General features: G+C 44.7%; 1 long non-coding RNA gene across 1 annotated transcript; it reads right to left on the bottom strand.

Annotated features, from left to right (window-relative positions):
• Window positions 1-8,116: 8,116 nt before the first annotated feature.
• On the bottom strand, window positions 8,117-10,725 carry LOC118174981. Its single transcript, XR_004754837.1, has 2 exons — window positions 10,604-10,725; window positions 8,117-9,813 (listed from the first exon to the last, which is right to left on the bottom strand). It is a non-coding gene; the product is annotated as an uncharacterized LOC118174981 (long non-coding RNA).
• Window positions 10,726-19,398: the final 8,673 nt, after the last annotated feature.

The following is a 19,398-nucleotide window of genomic DNA, read 5'->3' as shown; positions in this document are numbered from 1 at the left end:
AGCACAACCCAGAAATGCCAGAGCAATGGATTGTAAAGTTGAATTTGCACATCCGTGGTGCAGAACCCCAGTGGGGCTGGAATTTATTTGGATAATGAGAATATCCAATTAACAGAGTTAACACTAACATGTTTTGGAAAGGTTATTACTAAACCTCCTGCAGCAGAGCTGAGCCAGTTTCTAACTGCTGGAGACAAGAATGGGAACTGCATGTGGGGAGGAGTCCTGGATAAGCTCCACAGGGTTCCACTGCCGACACAAGGTGCTAGTGCTGCCAGACCCTCCACTAGGAAGGCTGTCCTCCCGCCTGGCCATCCCTAAGGGATAGATAGTCTCAGCATCAGGTGGAAACGGTGTCTGCCATGATATAGAGTCCACCAGATACCCGACTGGGAGGAGCACAAGGCAAGCTGCATGGTGATGGTAGCACAGCTGGTCAAGGTTGTGCTGACCAACCCCTGAGGATGTGGGAGAGAGACTCCCTTAACAGGCACGTCTCCACCATCAGTGCAACATCTGACAAACCTGCAAGGAGGGATGTGATGGGAATGTCCTGGCTGAGCACCGGCTGTCTAAGGAGGCCTTGTTTCCTTCTCCACACACCACACCATGTTTCTTGGGATCACAGCGTAGTCAGTCTTCTCCAGGATGGACAGAGTTGTAAAGGGGAATGAGTCTTGCTCTCATTTCATGCCCCATGTGGTTTAGCACTCTGGACTCCACTGAAAACTAGCTGCCCTCTCCTGAGAGCTCTGTTGATAACACTGTATTCCCCAATGGCTGCATCCACACTCATCTGGCCTTGCTTCATGCTCTTTTGGTATAAGCCTATGACCCTGATTTTTTCATGTACTCCAGGGCAGGTTGGAGGGTGCGTTTTAAGCGTGCCTAACATTGGTGTTAGAGATCAGCTTTCTTTCTGTTGTGTTCTCTGCAGCACTGCAAACAGCAGCCACACTTAACAAACAGATTACCACCACTGTTTACTCATAAAACATTTATGATAAAAGACAAACAGTACTCTTAACATGAATAACAACTTAGATTAAGTGTTGGAGAAATCTTTCTTTCTGCAAATGCACAGAATTCAAATCTTCAAGAAAGAGCAGTACATCTTTATATCTGCTCATTTAACACAAATTCCGGGAGCTCCACAGACACATTCTTGCATGTTAACAAGGGGGACTGCTTAAAATGGCTCTGGTGACCGGGGAGCTCCCTGTGGCCTTCATGTCTTCCTGGCAATATTGCATGAAATGACCGGTGACAGAAAGGTCTCCCAATGGCTATGTTTGTCTGGTTGTTAATACATAGATTGATGTCAGTGTGTAATGTTTCCCAGCAGCCTCAGAGGTTCTTTGCAGCCCTAGTTATTTGGCAAGCATTTTGAAGTACTTGCATAAATAAAGTTGAGCCCAAGTTCTTGATCATCTGCTGGCAGAGGACAAATTTCAAACAGGTTGACAGGGGCCCTTAACCTTAACTCAACAGCAGTTTCTGCAAACCCCTTACTTGTGAACTGCTGTGACTTGTTGACATCTCTTCTAAAGAAGATCACTTCTCTATCCTTCTTTCTGCTCAAAATATGTCCACATATTTTCACACCTCTTTTTCCTCTCTAGGTTTGTCTCATGCTGTGAAGGAAGACAGAACTGTCCTTAAGAGATCCAACATGTCAGAGGCAAGACTTGGGAGAGCTGGAGCACAGCAACAAAAAGGTCTATCCCATGGTAACAGCAATTAAGGGATTTGAGGGATAAGTGGAAAGAGGATGAACAATGCTAAGGGTCTTCCCATATGTAAATATTCTTTATATTTATTTGCTTTTTAAAAGAACCATTGAAAACCTTGGATGGGGATAGGAAGGGAATGTATTAGGAAAGAACATTCACTTCTGTAAACTATTCATTACTCTGAAGGATGTGATGCCCACACAAAGAGGTCACATTCAGAGCTAGCAGACATACTGAAGGCTATGCAGATGCAGTATTCCCTCCCAGAGGTGCCCCTAGAGCTGCTGAAGTGAAAAGATTATGCTGCTGGAATGAGAAGCCTTGCCAAGGTGTCACTGCATTGAAATGTTCTTGCCAAAACAACATATTGTCTATGCTGAAAGTCCTCCGCCAAAGCACCTGCCAACGTTAAGTGTCCAGCAGAGGCAAAGCAAAGTCTTTTGCTGTAATCCATCTGAACTGGAGGGGATAACAGGTTGGGGAGTCCAATCTAAAATATATTTCATGAAACCCTGAGGTAGCTGAAAGCTAAGGGCATTGTTCTCGTTATGGAAAAAAATAAACAAATACATAAATAAAAGTCTTTTTGTACTGTACTTGTTCTTTTCCAATTTGTCTGCATTAAAGATGTTGGGTTTTTTAACCCCTGTGGCATAATCAACTTCAGCAGTGGAAGAAGAGGAATGAGAAGCCAGGGGCGAGGGAAGATTTTTTGATGTGTCAGAGAGATTACAAGTATGGGGTTGTCCTCAACCTAAGGCTGTAGGTAGCATTTTGGTGAGGAAAGAAAAGTCAACAAAGAAGGCAAGGCAAAGCAAAGGAAGACATGAAAAGGAGCTGGAAAATGTCAGAATACCTAACAGAGAGAAAGTACTAATAGTTTATAAAAATAACAGCCTGGAGCTCAATTTCTCTGCAGACACAATTTGGAAAACAGGAATTGAAAGAAAAGGCAATAAAACTGAGATCAGAAATCCTCTAAGCTCACATGCACCCAATATCACAGCAACCACAGGGTGCTGAACTCACACACTTGTCAAGTAGTCGTTCTGCTGTATGGCACGTGCTCCCAGCAGGAATAGTCCCCTTGCCAGCCCTGCAGTCTGAGCATCTGCTGGGGCACTGTCATCAGCCTTCCTATTGGGCTCTGGCACAGGGAAGAGACTCCAGAAGTCTGGGAGAAAAAAAAAAAAAAAAAAAAAAAAAAAGGCCTTGCTTGATGATGTCCAGGGAAGACTCTCAATCCCTTAGATATTCCATATGGACCACAAGACATGTGGAGACCTTTTTAACACATCTAGTGTAGGCTGTAAGAGCAAGGACAAGAAGTGGATTCCTTTTGAAAGGTTGTTGCTCTTCCTTATTGCTTAAGCTTCTGCTGGAGTTTGCTACCTTTGCTGCAACACCAGAACTTGTCCCACATGGGAAACTTTCTCTCGCATTTGCTTCAATTTATGGTCAACTGCCTTCAGATTCTCCAGGCTACTCTCAAGTAAGACCTTGACTGACCTCTAGATTTCAAGCAGAAGCATGATCTCTGCAAAGGTAGATGTACACAAAGTAGTAGTGGCAGTAACGAGAAAAGAGTGTTACCCACCAGTGTCATTGCAAAGGGGATGGATATAGCTGTGCCAGCTGTCCAACGTGAAGGCAACCTTAGGCAACCTAATGTGAATTACAACCCCAGATCAGTGAACAGGAGACATGATAGGAAAAGGACTGGCTGATATGAAAACCTAGCTGTGGTTTTGGTTGGGACTATGTATGGGGCAACAAGGTTCAGTGAAATACAGATGCAAGTATTATGTGAACTCCTAAATCAATTCCTTCCATTGACAAAGTAATTACCTACTTTGTAGGAGAAGGCTGCTTAATGTTTAAGAGAGAAGGATGTTGTCTGCAAAGATTTTTCAGTCAAAGAAGAAAAGAGCTTTCTCAGTGAGGACAGCCATTCATGTCACTCCTCTTGAACATCTTCATCAACTTGCTAGACAATGTTCAGTGCACTTATGCTGTCCCATAAACACGTAAAATAATAGAGAGGCTCTTTGTCATTGTTCCCAACAGCTGGATTACCTTGGCTTTTGGAAGATTATCATCGACCAGAACTCAGCAAAACCCCTGCTTGCCTGAACTTTTCTCTGAATTTCATTTCCATGTAAATCTTCTGCTGAGAATAAATTTATTTTTGCTGTTAGTCCTCATCAACAAGATGCTTTCAGCCCATCCTCAGAGAAGCTGTTGCCAAGTGCTCCAACATCCTAGACACTTTGTCTCTGATACAATGGAAATTGCAGTTATGTTGACATGTTTTCGTTAATAACGTCTGCACCGATTATTTACAGGTTTTAACCTTTTCTTATTATCCTTGTCTTATTTTTCCACCCATTAGCTCTGCAAGGTCTTTCTTATTCTTGTTTCAACTCACTTTTTCCAAGTGAGCCTCCAAGTTTGAGCTGATGTAACTCTGCCTGTTTTGTTTATGATGTGATGCTAGCATAGGAAAGAGATTCATATATAACCCTTCCACAAGGGAATAAACGAGTATGTCTGCAAAACCAGGGTCCTGAGGCATTTCTGGTGCAGTACTGTGCTGCAGAACCACTGTAGCTGAGAGTTTCAGGATGATGGGTGCCTTGCAAGGCTCACTAGTTCTCTGTCATATCTTTTGCAATAGCTGTATATGAAAGCTGAGAGCACTGCAAAGATACCTAGCAAACTACGTGGGTTCAAGAAGAGGGGATCTGTACTCACAGTCTACTTCTTTACTAGTAAGGTTTAGCACAGTCCTACATATGTCCAGACTACCTAATATTTTGCGTGGTTCTTGGCACAGCTTTGCCCCAGGACCACTAGCACTCACGCAAAAAATGGCAAGGCTTATGCATAACACAAGACAGGGAATGCTCCCCAAGAGTTTGAGCACAGGCCTCCTGCACACGATGAAAACCTGTTTAATCATTTGGGAATGAGTCATATCACATTTTTCAATCTGCAGGACAAAGAACAGTGCCTGATCTGTTTTATTTATTGGCATAGGCAGGAAGCTTGAAGAACTGCCTAGCCTCCACCCATCCCTTCTGCCCTACAGTCCCACAAGTTATTCCAGGTCATGTTGCTGAGCTCTGGTGTAAAATAATAAAGATTGTTTTGGTTTATAATGAAACAAAAACTTTCATATTACGTTTACATATTTCACTCCTTCTTACCTGGAAAGAACTGTTTTAATTACTTGCTGCTTGTCTCCAAAACCCATTTCACTCAGCCATTTCGTCTCTGCACTGTCACAGTATCTCCAAGCCTGTTTTTCTCAATGAATTGCATTGTAAAATTTTTGAATTTTTTTTGTTGTCTGGACTTTCCCCATTACACAAAAAGCTGCAAGAAATGCAGCTGCTTCTGCTTGCTGAGTTGTCAACTTCATTAGCCTTGCTGTCAGTCAAGGATACGTTTTCCTCCTAGTAAAATTCTCTTGTGCAAGAACTTCGTATCTCCACTATGCTATATTTCAGCACTCATTTTCTGATTTTATTGTTAGTGGAGGTCAGTCACAGTTCCATGTATACAACCCATAAATCTCAACTGAGTCCCCAATACAGTGGTCTTCTCCGGTTTTCAGTTTCAGAGGATCTTTCCAGCACTTCCATCAGACACTCTACTGTTTCTTTTTTCACCATGCTTTCAACCCAGCTCATAGTCTTCTAAGCTTGGCACGGCCCCAGGGGCATCCTTGGACTTGTACCAAGTGTAATTGAGCTTAACATATCATATGCATCCCTCTCTTTTCTGGTTACAGCGTGTATCTACCATCACGCTATGCTCAAATAATTCCTTACTTGCCTTTTGGATTTCCCCTGACCCCCTAATAGAACTTCATCTGATTAATCCATTCCTCACTAAACTTGAGTTCATGCAGATGCACTAATATCACTGACCTGGAACTGAGATTTCCTGCTATCCCAACCCCACACACACTCCTCCACAGGAGAGATCAGTAGCTTTTAAGGGCTCACCTCACCTTGAGATGAGTACTCCAGATGGTGATATTTTCTTCTGTGCACCAGGGGGAACTCTCTAAAGATGCAATTCTGGCTAGTTTTTGTCATAATACGTCTTTTTCTCTGAAAATATGGAAAACAGCACCATCCTGCTGCATTAATCCTTGGCATTAGACACGGGGTAGTGACAGATGGATACAAAGTGGATGAGACTCAAAATCCTCTCAGAGAATTTCCTTCACATTGTCCTAGGTCTCAGTGATGTCCTGCAGTAAATCAAAGCAGCTCATTTTCCATAAGCGAGCTTTTATGATTTATCAGTTATGCAAATAGCTGATATCAGTTATGCAAATACCTTTTTTTCTTCTCACACCTTATAAATTCACCTAGCAACTGTAAACACCTAGAACTCAACCACTCTCTTCTTTTGTAGTTGAGGGAAATAAATAAATGTGCTCCTTCTTTCTAAATGAGACTATTAATATCAAGAGACGCACACCCTACCAGAGTGATCAGTTCAGCTGCAAACATCTTCACTATAAGAGTCTGAAGTCCATTGAGACAAATCCAGCTTGGCATCTCTCACACTCAGTTTTGCCCTCACTCTGCACTGCTCCCGGGAGATGACAGAAAGAGGATGTTTCCACCACACCTCTGCTCTGCCTCTGTGCCTTCTGTAGAAGGTTTCTGTGTTGTTTCCATGTTACACTCTCTGCTTTTCATAGAGGAGAGCATTTTACTGAATATACTGAAAAACTGAAAATAGAGGAGCTCAAACCACTTGGTTCATCAGATAAAAGGCGAAGGTACTGAAAGCTGAGTTCTCTTCAATTTGGAAGGCAAGCATACATAAGACCCTGCAGGTAAATTCTGAAATCAGATCAGACTTACTATAATATGGCACATCACAGAATCACAGAATTTCTAGGTTGGAAGAGACCTCAAGATCATCGAGTCCAACCTCTAACCTAACACTAACAGTCCCCACTAAACCATATCCCTAAGCTCTACATCTAAACGTCTTTTGAAGACTTCCAGGGATGGTGACTCCACCACCTCCCTGGGCAGCCTGTTCCAATGCCTCACAACCCTTTCAGTGAAGAAGCTCTTCCTAACATCTGACCTAAAACTCCCCTGGCGCAACTTTAGCCCATTCCCCCTCGTCCTGTCACCAGGCACGTGGGAGAACAGGCCAACCCCCACCTCTCTACAGCCTCCTTTAAGGTATCTGTAGAGAGCGATAAGGTCGCCCCTGAGCCTCCTCTTCTCCAGGCTGCACATCTTCTTTTAGAATGGTTAGCCATTGGACCATCAAGCCAGAAGTTGTTCGGGACTCCCAGGTGCTTACAGTCTTCACAAATCTCCCTCTAAAAGTTCTGTTGCTGCTCACATTGAGATCAGGTTTGATGCGAAGTCATAGGGCAGGAAAACCTCTGTGACACAGAGAGCCTGAGCATCATGCACAGTAAAAGTGTGGGGTCCAGTACCACCTCAGCCTGTGTACTGCCCACTGGAAGGGGACAGAGCAATACTTACCACTGCACAGTGCTGCAGAGGCACGTGAGACTCTCTTCCCATATGAAGAAAAATGAAATATGGAGGGACAGCTGGACACCAAATTGTGATGAAAATTATTGCCATAAGTGTGACATTCACTCTCACACCTGGGTAGCCTGGGGATTGCTTAGGCCTGTTGTAGAAAAAGTAATGCAAGAGAGAAATCAAGTGGAGCCTTCAGCAGACACAACAGCAGTCCTGCCTGGAGTGTTTGTCTCCCCGCCTTGACTCTGGATTGCATGTGGTCTGCAGCGCAGCAGTGATGGGAGGGACAAGTTTGGGCATTGTACTTTTGTTTTGTTTTCTGCTTTCCAAATTGAATTTAATGTTGAGATTGACAGAAGTGATGTTTGGGGGTTTGTTTTGTTTTGTTTTCAGAAATTAAACTATCTGTCTGATGGTAATAAAGAAAAGCAATAATGGGCCAAATAGATGTTTGGGTCAGTGTGACTCACAGTGGGCTGGCAGCATGGGATCCACACTGACAGCCTGACTGGAAACGTCCAGGCAAACACAAGCTTGGAACAGACAAGAGTTCAGGAAATTCTGGACAGTGTGACAGCTGTACAGAAACACCCTACAACATGCAGGGACATGTCCATTGTTTTCATTGATTAGCTAATCTTGAATCCATAACCAAATTTTCTATTTAAGTGTGTCTTGATAGGGAACATAATGAGCCACTTTCAGGTTTTATGTGCACTAGCATGAGATAAGAGCAGGATATTCTATCAGCATCTGCCCTGTGTACTCAATGAATGCAGCTTCTAGTTCATGCACTTGCAGATATATGGAACGAAAATCTTATCTGCAAGAGGTCTGGTGATCCTGGGTCTTCCTGGCTTTTGCCCCAGAGATGGCACCCCAATTGCTTTTTGTGGTTGGAGCAAACACCTTTACTGAAAAAGATTTGAGTTCTCCATGATTTCGCAGGCATGTAATTTATGAAATGTCACCTTGAATAGAGATTTAATATTTCATATCAGATCCAACATACCCATTCATTTTCCATCAAATTCTAGACTACCAATGCTGCAAAAGACCTAGGGGTTATGTAGTGGACACTAGGTTGAATATTAAGATAACAGTGAGCTCTCTCTCATTGCAGAAAATGTAGCACTGTTTACCTAGTGAAAAGGTGGCTATTTCTCAGTGGAGAAATAGGAGCAGCCTGCAAAAACTGGAAAGGGAGCCATAAAGACCACAGAGTTAAACTCTTCTCAGCAGTGACAGACACTATAACAAGGGGTAATGGGCATAGGTTGTAGCTTGGGAAGCTCAACATCAGGAAAAAAAATGCACGGGGCCTGGGGGGCGGTGAGCAGCCTTGGAATAGTTCACAGAGGGCTGGTGGATGTGCATCCTTGGAGGTTTTCCAGGTTTGGTTGCAAAAAAAAAAAAAAAAAATGCAGCTGGCTTGACCTAGTGCTGGTGACAATCTTAAACTGAGCAAGTCATTGGACCAAAGGCCTCCAGAGGTGTTTCCCAGCCAGCATTTCCTGGATTCCACAGTCTGAGCCCGTTTCAAGTTCTACATCAAGTACAGGGCTTCATTTTTCAAGAACCTTATCTACGTCCTGTGTTGCAGTTTGGCACACTGAAATTATGTCACAGTTTCTTCACAGTCAGTCTTTTGGGCCCTTTCAGAACCCAGAAGCTGCATCCGAAGGAATTAAGGAAGCTGTTCTGTAAATGTCTCCTCTGTTTTCACAAAGTATTCAGGCAGGAGTATGCTAACAGCATCACTGGGGTCTCTGAGCACAAGCTGGATAGCATCTGGAGACCAGAATGAAATTTGAATTAGCTTGCTGAGAGCTGGATTATCAACATTTACATTGCTGTAAGTCAGAAATTTACCTGGGGACCTTCACATTGGGTTTGTCAAGGTGAGTGACAAGCCACCTTGTATAACATTTTAAGCTACTGGAAAACAGCACCTAATCCCTGTGTCTGTATTATGACAGAGCAGCTATCAGTCAAACCTGGCCAAGCAGGTTTTGAATTTAAAATTGACCCCCCAAAAAAATCTTCCTTTGTCCAAGGACATAAAGCAGCTGAATGATTTCAGAGTGTTCCCATGCCAAGCCTGACCAAGTCCAAGACAGGAAAACCCAGCTGAAGACTTCAGAAGTCCTTTTTTAAGCTTGGAAAGGATTGCATTCCTATTTTAAAGGACTTGTGTCCCTGGCTCCATCTCTGACCTATCCAGATCAGCTGTAACCCCCACAGAGGACACACAAACTTTAAACAGGTATTAATGTGTAACTACACATCAGTTACCCATCTCTCCTGTTGTTGTCTCCTACTCTTTCTTGAAGCTGCATTTTGGTATGAAACAAAATTTCTACTGCTTCCTCAGCGTCAGGGTTTCTTTGTAGCTGGCACACATTTTCTCCAGCCCCTCTCTTGGATTTTCCAGACTTAAATGATCTTCATGCACAATTTTAAGAAGGTTTTTCCATATCACTTTAGGGAACTCAGTCCTGGTGCCTTCCAAGCAAATTCTGCCTTGTACTGAAGTACCCCTGTTCAGAAGAAGATTTAAACAAAATTTGTGCTGCCCTGCACTAATGCCCTAAATGACAGCACAAGGAGCTGCTCCTCCACTCATCCTCCATTCAGTCAAACTCTGCCTGCATCTCCTTTCAGACTGTAAATGCCTGATTTTTGATGAGACTGACATAGAGACAGGGCCATCAGATCACCAGTGCCAGTCACTATTATCATACACATTGTGCTCTATTAGCATAGAGCCTCACCTGAAAAGTACTTCCCACCAGTATCAGTACCCAGCTGAAACATGGCAAAAACAATGAGGAAAATGAGAATAGTGCCTTAAGAGTTAATGATCCTGGCTTGAAATCAGTTCCCAGATGGCCACTGACAAGAGGTGAGATTATCAAAACAAAAGGTCTGGAAGAAAGCACAGCTCAGGTATGAGCCCCCACTGCAGCTCAGGTTTTGCCTGCTCCCTCCCAGAATTGCACCCCTCTTGCTGAGCCAAGCCCCCCCAGCACCCAGAGGCCCTGCAGAGCACCCCTACATGGCTGATGTCTCTCCCTTGCTCCCCGTGCAATATGTCTCCCTTTTAAGAGCAAACTATACTGATGCAGAGGAAAGGGAAAAATAATAAGAGCCATTATGGCTGCGTTACTGAATAATAAAGCAGAATCGCACAGTAAATGGGAGTAAGGACACATGAGCACAGAGCATGTATTGTGGCAGTAGAATCACACCAGAATAGAAGCAGCAGCCCCAACATGCACCAGGCAAGTGAGGAGCAGAAAGGGCACCAAAAAAAGGCTCCAGAAATACCTTCAAAGTAAGAAGATGACAAAGGGAAGCCTAACCCCATGGCAGCATGACAGCAAATAACAGATGACGCAGATGAAGCTGAAGCATTCAGAGTATTCTTCAGCACTTGGAATAAAGAAATAATTGCAACAAGCTGTGTAAGGCAACACATTTTACAAAGAGATTAGACAGGCCAGGTGTGAGAAAGGATGAGTTAAAGATGACTGCACCAGAACAGAGGTAGTCAGATCTACAGCACCTGGTGACATCCCCCCTAGAGTACTAAAGGATTCAGCTGAAGCAGACTCTGAACTGCTTGCTGTACCTTCAGGCAGCTGTAAGAGCAGGGACTGAGGGAGAACTATAATATCTGTTTTCAGAAGAGGAAGGAAGGAGAGGGAGGTGGAAATTATAGACTAACTCCAAATTATAGTTCTTCTCCAGAGCCTGGAGATTTTCAGGAAAACAATATTAAACAATTAGATTATAGTCACCCAAAAGATAAGGTAATAAAAATGCCAGGTATGGATTTCTGAAGAACAAATCATGTCAGGCAAGACTCATTCCCTTCTTTGCCATGATAACTGACCTACTGAGTGGGGAGATGCATTAGACAGGAAGTCTACTTTTGTAAGGATTATTTTTATATACTCTGTAGCTACTTTTAAAGAAGTTTCACATGACGAAATGTTAACTGGGAAGTAGGGTCAAAGGAGAACTTCAGAGAGAAGGATAGAAAGAATACCAGATTTGTTCTTTGTGGTATCTAAGGCTGAGTTCCACAGCTCTTTCCAGACCATTTGTTTTCTTCCACCAAAATTTGGGATTTGACCCAGCTGGACAACTGAGAGCCCAGAATATCCCTACAGCTGAAACTCTGGTGGGACCAGAGCATGACATGCCTTTCTCACCTATCCTCTGCTTGGAAACTTTTTTTTTTTTTTTTTTTTCTTCCAGGAAAGGGTCTAGATCTGACAGCTCAACCTTCCCCTCTCACTCAAGATCTAAGTAATATTTTGGTCTTACCTTGCATTCATTTCCTCTCCAGAACTGGATTTTTAGCTTTGGATTTATTCCAAATTCTCTCTTTCCCTTTACGTACTCTATTTAAAAACATATCATTCACTTGTTACATTTTTAGGCCTCTTCTGATGTCCTTGCTGCTCTTTCATGGTCAGCTGCTCCTTCTTCCTGAGCTAACAGAGAGCTATTAAAAGCCAAGATTACTATTGCTGTACAGAAAGGGTGCTGCTGACTCACCTCTTCTTTGCAAACACCCACAGCTTGCAGAGACAGGGTGAAGCCCTGTTCAAACCTCTCTGTTTGCTGTTCAAGTTTCCTGAGTTTCAGCCCAAGTGGGAATTGGGAATGCTTTCCCACCCCAGGTGTTTCCTTGATCTGCTTTGCCTTTGGTACTATGTGTTGCTCAGAAATTTATCGAAGACAGAGTTATCGATAGGCAGAGATCAGGTAGAAAAACACTCTGGCCAGAAATTTTTCTGCTGCACTGTTTTGCCTGTGCTGGATCCCTGGAACAAAACAAGCTGGATGCAACCTCTTCTCTCAGAGAGGGGCAGTAGCTGGGGGCAGGGGGGGTGAGCCTCAGAGCAGCTCCATCCTCATAGCAGCCAGGTTTTCCAGGGCTCTCTCTGTCCTCACCACACTTGTGCCTTTATAGTCTCTCCTGGCACTTGGAGGGACAAAAATTCAAAGTTGCTGTTCCCTCAGGAAGCTTTAAGCTGGCTCTGCTAAGGGATGAGTGGTTCAATGGAGCTGTGCTTTGCTCATATGCTGAGTTCTAATTCATTGGCTTTCATCCACTGTACTGCAAGGCATTCATCTCCAAGAGGCTCTCATGCAAGTGTGACAGAGGTGCAGCCCTCCCTTGTCACCTTCTCTTCCTGGGGATGGGGACCCCTCTCTGGTTTCAGAAGGGAAAGCTAAATCCCATTAGATTATAATTTTAGTCTTTAAATCAGTAGTGCTGCACCTACTCTGGAGGAACTTACCCCTCCTACATCAAGTGCCTAAATTCCCTTTCTCTTCCAAGGAGGGAAGAGAGCCTAAGGATGAATCTATCTACTGAAGTCATCTGGATTTTAAGGTTTCACCCTAAAAGAGAGTTGTAGATTAAAAGAGACTCTTTCCTGCTGCTGGAAAAGCTACCTCCACTGGAAGAGGGGTTGGGCAGTTGGTCAATGTAAGCAAATTTCCGTGTGTTGCCTTGACAGCCCTGAAAGCTAAGGAGAAGTACTCCTAGGGGGCACAGAGCCTGAAAATGATGTGCTGCAGTCCTCAGCATTCGCAACACTTAAGACTCCTGGGAAATTTAGCTCCTGAGCTAGTCTGACATTTTTTTTAAATTTTGCCCTCTTTATATTTATTATAGGTTACATTTAATCATGCTGAGCTGGTGAGTAATATCTTTAAAATACTCTAGCAATTCCACACAATTTTTGGAACTTCTTCTCACAGAAGAAAAAAAAAATTAAAAAAAAAAATAAGGATACTGCTGAGGATGAGTCAGGCCATAGCAAATAGGCTCTGTGGACTAATTCTTGGGTTAGCAAATCATTTGTGAGTGAATTCTGATTGCTTCAACTAGGTCATTTCCTAAAAGGACTTTTGACTAGTTTTCATGAGCCATTCAGAGATTCAGGATGCCTTGAAGAATTCAGCTGGTTACTAGATGCTTTCAGCAATGGAATTCAGGGTGTGCATTTTGGCAATTAACTCACGCACATTTTCCCCACATCCCACCCAAATGGCTTGAGTGATGGCTGGAAATAAAAAGGGGAATAAATGCAGGGTGACTGTGGTGTAGATAATTCATGTCAAAAGAGGGCAATTTTACAATTTGCAAGCAAACAATGGCAAGCTTTATGAATATAGAGTCAGAGTCAGAAAAATGGACTATTTTATGGCCCTGTTCTGCACTTCCATTAATGACACCTTTGGGTCATCACACAGTCAGTTGTGTCACCACTGAGGGAAGTGGTGGCCATGTGTGTCAGTATCATTTAATAGAGAATCGCCTCTTTGTTAAGGCACTTTGTTAGGGATTTGTCCTGCACACAATAGAACCAGGCTGTGGATCGAAGCACTAACCCTTTGTGAGCCACCTTTGCTGTGTAGGTGCATGTTTCTGGGGTGCTTCAGAGCAAATTGTTTGTGCAGGAGAAATGTTTCACCAAGTGGGGCATGCTTGTAACACAACAGTTTTATCTCAATGCTTGCCCGAGGGCTGGAGCTGAGGTACTCAAACACAGGAGTTTCTACCCACCACTTAGACCAAGCTTCTGGAAAATTAACTCCCAGGAGTTAATTACATTTGAAATAAACTCCAATCTCAAGCACAAAAAGTGAATACTCCTGCTGCTCATACAATATCTCCTCTGCTGCCACCTTCCCACAAATCCAAACCAAAAATGTAATCTCTCTTTTCCCCACTTGCCCTCAGAGATGAGCAGAGCTAAAGTCCTGAACATAGCAGAACAACCAGGTGACACCGAGTCACAATAACAAAGCGATTGGACCACGTTTCTCATTCCCTACTTTCTGATGCTGGTAGTTTAACATACAAGAAAGTGGTTTTATATGGTCTTTTGTGAAAAAGGTATTGCAGAATGTTTGTTAGCAGCCTGAGCTTGTTTCATTCTCAGAAGTCATAACACCATATTTTCCATTTCTCCAAAGATATGGGATAGAGATGAGCGAGCTAGTCAGACTGAGAGACCCAGTGAAGTGAAACTGGCCTCTGGGGAACAAGGGTTTGTCTGTCAGGAATAAACGCCAGGCTAAAGCTGAACAAGGACAGATACAGTGTGGCTTGTGGAAGCAGAGCACTCTGCTGGGAGCATGAGGTGAAGCAGGAGGAAAGGCGCTCTGAGCATAACCCACTGCAAGCAGCCTGATCCATCACATCCCTGGGGAGAGTCAGGCAGAGCAATGCTGCTCTCACAGGCAGCAATTAGGCTAATAGGTTCAAACTTCCCCTGGAGAAACTGATGTGATGCTCTGTGTTTCAGCAAGATGGAAGCATCACAGCTCTGAAGAGGTTCAAAGTCAAGGGCATTCTGAATTAAAGAAAATGGGTCACGGTAGATGCTTTTACTGGAAATTCAGTGTTAGCCTTGCTTTGCATAGCCATCATCTATGTGGCACTGATGACCTGTAGGATTAGATTTTGTATCAGAAAGGGGGGTGAGTTTTGCTAGAAGTTTAGATGGGATTCATAAGAGAGAGGTCTAGGAAGTATTTCAAGTTTATAGACAAAGTTTAGGGAAACTGCACAAGATGCCCTACACTTAGAGGCAGAGCTGACTGTGAGCTCACAGCTGGGTTTGCCAATCCAGCTGTCAAATTTGGGATGAGATGGGGAAAGCCATGTTTTCTCCTACCACACTCCCATTGTCATGTCCTGGCAGCTTTCTCCCTAGAGTGCTATGCACCATCACCAGTAGTCGCAAGCTCCAGCAGAGTGAAAACTCTTCAAGTGTCCAGTCTCCAAGTTCTACCCTCAGTCCCACAACTTTTACCTTACCTTTCAAGCTGATTTAGAGCAGACACATAAGAGTGAGTCCTCTTTAGCAGAAATGCAGTTTTTCTCATGTGTACTATTTTCTACTTGTCCACAGATGGCCAAATCCAGGAGTTTAGTAAAAGCCCCGGAGAGCAGAGTTGCACAAGGACCACCACATGTAGAATCATAGAATCATAGAATATTCTGAGTTGGAAGGGACCCTTAAGGATCATCAAGTCCAACTCTTGACACCACACAGGTCTACCCAAAAGTTCAGACCATGTGACTAAGTGCACAGTCCAATCTCTTCTTAAATTCAGACAGGCTCGGTGCAGTGACAACTTCCCTGGGGAGCCTGTTCCAGTGTGCAACCACCCTCTCTGTGAAGAACCCCCTTCTGATGTCAAGCCTAAATTTCCCCTGCCTCAGCTTAACCCCGTTCCCGCGGGTCCTGTCACTGGTGTTAATGGAGAAAAGGTCTCCTGTCTCTCGACACCCCCTTACGAGGAAGTTGTAGACTGTGATGAGGTCTCCCCTCAGCCTCCTCTTCTCCAGGCTGAACAGGCCCAGTGACCTCAGCCGTTCTTCGTACGTCTTCCCCTCCAGGCCCTTCACCATCTTCGTAGCCCTCCTCTGGACATTCTCCAACAGTTTCATGTCCTTTTTATACTGTGGTGCCCAGAACTGCACACAGTACTCGAGGTGAGGCCGCACCAGCACAGAGTAGAGCGGGACAATCACCTCCCTTGACCTACTAGCGATGCCGTGCTTGATGCACCCCAGGACACGGTTGGCCCTCCTGGCTGCCAGGGCACACTGCTGGCTCATATTCAACTTGCTGTCTACCACGACCCCCAGATCCCTCTCTTCTAGGCTGCTCTCCAGCGTCTCATCGCCCAGTCTGTACGTGCAGCCAGGGTTTCCCCGTCCCAGGTGCAGGACCCGGCACTTGCTCTTATTGAACTTCATGCGGTTGGTGATCGCCCAGCTGTACCAAAGATTCATTCCGTTGCAACCATTGTGTTTGGAGGGTAGCAAGCTGCATCAAGTGGAGTGATTTAGACATCTGTCGGGACAGGTTCCTGACTCTAGAGTCAAAGCATTAGGTGATATTATGCAAGGCAGGGTGCAGCCCACATCCCTAGGATAAGACCACAGGGCAATGCCTTCCCAGCCCAGCTGCTGTCTCACCAGCTAGTCCATGCTTAGTATGCAGGCTGTATTTCCTAGAAGGCTTTTGGAGACAAGATGCCTGTCACCATAAACTAGCATCTGAATGCCAACTGACAGTGACCAGACCTTACCATTAATTCACTCCCCACCCACTCCATCTGTCTCCCATGCCTGCACTTTGTTTAACCAAGTGACCTCTGGTGGAATTTACAATCTTCCTATTGCCTTGATTTATTAGTTGCAGCCTCTGGATCTGATGATTAGATGATCTGAGCCCAGCTCTATTCTTTTTTTTCTAAGTGTACAGCAGGTTATTTGTTTATGACAAAGGCTGATAATAAAAAATATTCTGCCACTTATTCCAAATCACATCACCATGGCAACAATGATCAAAGTTTTTGAGTTTTTCCTCAAAAGAGTTTGCTAAGGAGGATGTTTATAGAGATCTTTGTGTGTACTTGGTTGAAGGTTTCTACTTATTTATCTGGCACTGGGTTTATCAGTTATTTATGTATGTTTGTGGAGCTCAGCTGCTCTCTTCTGTATCTCTGTCCATCTCCCTTGGCCTCTCCACTCTTTGCACAGCTCTCTGGACACAGCCACCCACTCTCCTCTCCTCTTCCTGCCCAGCCCCTGGTTGTGGGTCACTGCTTCCCTTCTGCCCCCCACCCTCGAGACAGCAGATCCCCAGAGCAACACACTCAGGGAATGCTTGGAGGTGCCTCAGGATGCACAAACGCTACAATGGGCTGGATGCTGAGGACCACTGCTGGAGGGAACGTGGGATGCAGGGGCAGAGAGGCATGGTTCCTTTCCTCTGGGGAAAGGCTGAGGCTGTTCTAGGGTTTGACTATTCTGACATTCAGTCAGCGTCTACAGAGAGTGAGATTTCCTGCACTGACCACAGCAGGTGTCTCTGGGGAGCCTGGATGACAAGGTCAGGGGGTATGCTAGACTGCTGTTTTGGGTTTACCTGGCAAGGTTTTGTTAGCAGGGGGCTGCAGGGGTGGCCTCTGTGAGAAGAATCCAGAAGCTGCCCCATGTTAGATAACTGCTTTCCCACCTCATGTTCTTGATCTCTTCTGCAGGATCCCAACCCCATGCACTTCAGGCTCATTCTCCTGCACATCTAACACAGATCGAGTTGAACTAAAGTGCCATCCCACACCCTTAGCTGCATCCAAGGTCACTGATTATTGCTTTTTGGTAAATCTCACTGACATCTCTTTCTAGAGCTGTATGTTTGTTTGGCCAGCCAGGTTTGGGGAGCCTCACCTCTTGATTTGTTTTGCTTCCTCATTATTATCATTGCTCTCTTTACACTGGTGTTTTATCTTATGAATATGGATTATTTTGTCTCACTGGTTAGCGATTGTTTATTCTAGACTAACATTTTCTATTCCTACATTTCTGCACACTAAGGTGATTTATAAAGGCAGTAAAACAATGAGCGCTTGTTGCAGGGAGCTCAGAAAGCTTTGCTGTGATAAAGGTTCCTGGAATAATAAATCAAAACTAGCCTTGAGTCAGAGTGTAATCCCTGCTGCATTCACCCTTAGTCCATCTGACAACATCATCCAGAGTTCCTACAATCCACAAGACAGCTGTGTCTGCCCAAAGCTGCCTGCAAGCCTGCAGGTTCCCCCAGCTCTCTCATGGTCAGACCCTCCAGGGTGACTTCCCTCTCTCTGTGCTTGCCATTCACATCTGACAGAAACAAGGGGGTGCCTGGGCCTGCTAGAGAGGAGCTGCAACAGCACAGATGTGGACTCAGAAGTTCCCCTAGCTGCCTTCAGTCTGTGTGAAGACAACCTGACAGCTCCTGTAGATGTTCCTTTCTGCACACCCATTGCCCAGGACCCAGGAACCATTGGCAACGTCCACCCTCACCTGAAATCCCACCTGCTCAGAGCAGGAGCCCTGCTGCACAGGAAGGAGCCACTCTGCGCACCCACACAGAGCTGCCCTAGCTGTCCACTTTTTGGATAGCTCCACAAGCTGTGAATACGTTTCATAGTGTGTGCAGAGATCCACAGCCGTAATAGTGGAAGAGATCCCCAGACAGTGTTGTGACTGGTGAGGAACAGGGTAGGAAATGCTGAAGATACAATTCCCACCACCAGCCACACCGCGTCCTGCAAGGTCACCAAACCTTTGCTCACAGGTGTTTAGGTTCTTCATGCTCAGAACCCTCCATTCCTCCATCTTATTCGGGCCAATGAGGCTCTTTCTGTCCATACACCAATCTGGAACACTCTATCAGCATGAGAACGTACCCATTCCCTCCCTTTCCCGAGGGATGTGTGCAGGCAGCCCGATGCCACACACTGACGAGCAGGAATCTAGTAAAAGAGCAGCACCCCAGTCCAAAACTCTTCTCAATGCAACTAGTTTTCTTGGATTTTAGCCAAACCTGGAGATCCTGCACTCTGGACAGCTGCACCCACGCCTCTGCAGAGAGAACCTGAGGGTTACCCCAGAACTGCATCTGGGTGTCAGCGTGCTGGGGGGACTTAGTGTAAGAACTGTGAAGTACAAGACTGCTTAGAAATCAGTACAGCTGTGTTATATAGTTCATCTTTTCTACCTCAGATACACATTTGCCTGCATGCATACTTGTAAAGCATTGGTGGCTATATCAGTCAAGGCTGACTGTCAAAGCTGGCATCCCAGCTAGGACAGGCTGGTGGCTGTGATAAATCAAGGGTGATTCAGAACTTGCTATCAAAACCTTTTCTCAGTGAAAAACTAATATTCTGGAAGAAAAATCACTGGAGGTAGGAAACATACACTTTCCTTGAAATGCTGTCACTGTAAAAGAGAAAACTCAAGAATACCAGAACTCGAGTGGAGAGACATGGCTTAATGTTAGAAAACTTAATGTTTTCTAGAGTTTTTCATCTCCCTGATCAGAGAACCAGGGAATTCCTGCTGTGTACAAAATCTTTAGTTTTGAAAATTTGTCTCCTTCTCTTCACTGATTCCAGAGGAAGCAGTGGATTCCTGCCCCCACTGGTGCTCTCCCAAGAGAAGCAGCCAACAACATTGACTCTTTTAAAGGGTGGGCATCACCACCACTTTTAAATTTGGGAAGGACCCCTCTTCACATCTGTGTGACAAC

This window comes from Oxyura jamaicensis, chromosome 15, assembly GCF_011077185.1.
Source record: "Oxyura jamaicensis isolate SHBP4307 breed ruddy duck chromosome 15, BPBGC_Ojam_1.0, whole genome shotgun sequence".
NCBI classification, from domain to species: Eukaryota; Metazoa; Chordata; class Aves; order Anseriformes; family Anatidae; genus Oxyura; species Oxyura jamaicensis.
This window is presented reverse-complemented; position numbering and strand designations above follow the sequence as displayed.